Genomic DNA, 2,481 nt, shown 5'->3' on the forward strand with positions numbered 1-2,481 from the left:
GCGCAGGCTGGAAGGTGGAAAGACCTTCCCCGGTTCTTCGTTCGCGAAGAGACTGGCCAGAAAAACATGCACTGGACAACATAGCATTAAATGTTTTTAAACAACATTTCAAAAGTTTGCCTTCACAGTGGTTTTGTTTATTCACTGATACCAAAGTTTGGTAATAAGGATCAAGCTTTTCATTTTTGCTAGGGGTCTGACCATGGTCCACACACTCAAGATCAGGCATTATCTGACTAACAAGCTGTTGTAATTAACCTTACTGGAGTAGGGAAGTTTACATAACCTCGAGTATGTGCTTGCTGAGCCTCCTTTTGTACTTAAGTGTGTATATTGATAAGTTCACACTGAAACGAAGTTTACTCTGAAAGAAGTCATATGTTAGATGAGAACAATTTACTGACCATTATCAGCATGTGAATGACATGAGAAATACTAGACTTTTAACGCATGCATTTCTGTTTTCTTTGGCAGCTACGTGCAATTGATTGTATCATGTGAAAATAAGTTACAATTAATACACAAAGAAAATGCAGGGAACTTCCATGCCAGACTTCATTGAGGAATATTTCTTTAACTCTGTGCTTAACATCCAGTGTGAGAAACATCTTTATGTCTCCACAAGCACTTCCTAATCTAGTTATGTTCTTAGTATTTCATGTATACCTTATTCCGCACTGTTTCCATTTTGACTCTGAAACTAATTCTATTGATCCCCCTTTCCTGTTACACTGTATTCCTATGTCTTCCTTCCCCAACCCTGACTAACTCAGCCTGACCTCTTTGACCTGCCTTCTGTTCTCCTTTCTCAGTGTTGTCTCAGCTTCGCTCTGCAGTGAACAGACCTGGGCAAAGCCTTCCTCAGCAGAGACTCCAGCTCTCTTCTGCCTTGCAACAGCAACAATCCTTGCAGCAGCAACAGATGTAACTAACCCAGCAACTTCACTCTGATGGAGTTTAAAAAAAAAACAAACAAAACCCACAAAACTAAAAATACAATTCTTGGCTCCAAAATCAAAAATCTTACCCTTCTTTAAATAATGTCACTATAGAGTGACTTCTTTAAGTAATGTCACTATAGTCTCACAAATTACAAAAAAACATGAATTTGGCAAACTATTATGTAAGATTTATAATCTGTAGTTCTCTCAGTTTGGAGCACTGAATTTATTTTTATTCTTTTAAGCCACCCACCTTCCTGATTTGCAAACATTCAAGGGGTGCTTGTGGCACATATCTAAATCAGCTCTGGCATGTCCCAGTAGATTTTAAAATGGCATGAATGTAAGCACTAGCAAGTTCAAATGTGGCACTGCTACAATCAGTACATGGAAGCAACAGCTTTGTGAAGCATTCCTTTTACCATTTTGTCATCCAGATGCTTTATGAAAATATTTTAATATTTTTTCAGCACACAGTCTCCTCTTTGTAATATATACAGAAAATGCATGCAATGCATACACTGAGAAGGTATGTTAAAAATGTACTATGTAACCCAAACATTCACGGAAGTTGCTGAGTTACTGCAAATACTGCAGTGGAGGGAAAGGGCAAAGAAACAAAACTGGGCACATACACATATAAAATGTTTGCTGTGCCCTCAGCAGGCTTCCGTGCCACTGGTGCTGCCTGATTGTACCCACTGCCCTGGTATGTGGTGTGTTCCTTTTGTCAACCTGGTGCTTCCTCATTTTTCTACCTTCCCCCTGGTGGTGCAGTGGCTAAATCGCAGCGGTTAGCCCTGTAAGGCAATCCATCTACGTCCTGAGGACCTCGCTGCCACCGTCTAAGCTTGCTTGGCCCCGGCAGATGAACCTTAGGATTAAAGGGTGGGCTCAGTTCCGCGCACACTGTGTCTCACCTAAAAAATCCAATGCGCAGGCTGGAAGGTGTAAAGACCTTCCCCGGTTCTTCATTCGCGAAGACTTCCCCCTTCACTTCCTCTCATTCTTCCTGATGTGAAAGCTTTACAGTCAACACTAGCAAGCTTTTTCTCCCCCTGCTCCTTCATGGCAGCAGGTTTGATTTTTGCAGCATCAAATGGCTATGGCAGCAGCAGCAGCACATGCAGCTCACCTTCATCATCAACAGCGTTCAGGCAGCCACTCAGAAAGTAAAAGGAAAAGAGGCATGCTGGCCTCTCCAAAATCATGAGACTTGCTTCCCCCCCTAAAAATTGATTCAAAGGGGATTTTTTTTCAGATTACTAAGGAGAAAGATTAAAGTTAAATTAGTGGTTTTTATTACTGGTGGGAAAATTAACTTTTGACATTACACTAAAAGAAGGAACTGATTTTGGAAGCCAACCCTATAGAACCTAGAAATTTCATTTATAAAGCAGCTAGGATCTGGTTTCCTTAAGTCACTTAAATTTTTTAGTAGAATGTTTTATCTTGTATTTTTTTACCACTCAACAGCACTGTACATAGAATAAGGGTGAAAACCGTTTTAGAAAAAAAGATGATCTTTGTAAAGGTAGTA

The sequence above is a fragment of the Empidonax traillii genome, unplaced genomic scaffold, assembly GCF_003031625.1.
Source record: "Empidonax traillii isolate 1590-97213 ecotype Southwest subspecies unplaced genomic scaffold, ASM303162v1 scaffold302:size813347, whole genome shotgun sequence".
NCBI lineage: Eukaryota > Metazoa > Chordata > Aves > Passeriformes > Tyrannidae > Empidonax > Empidonax traillii.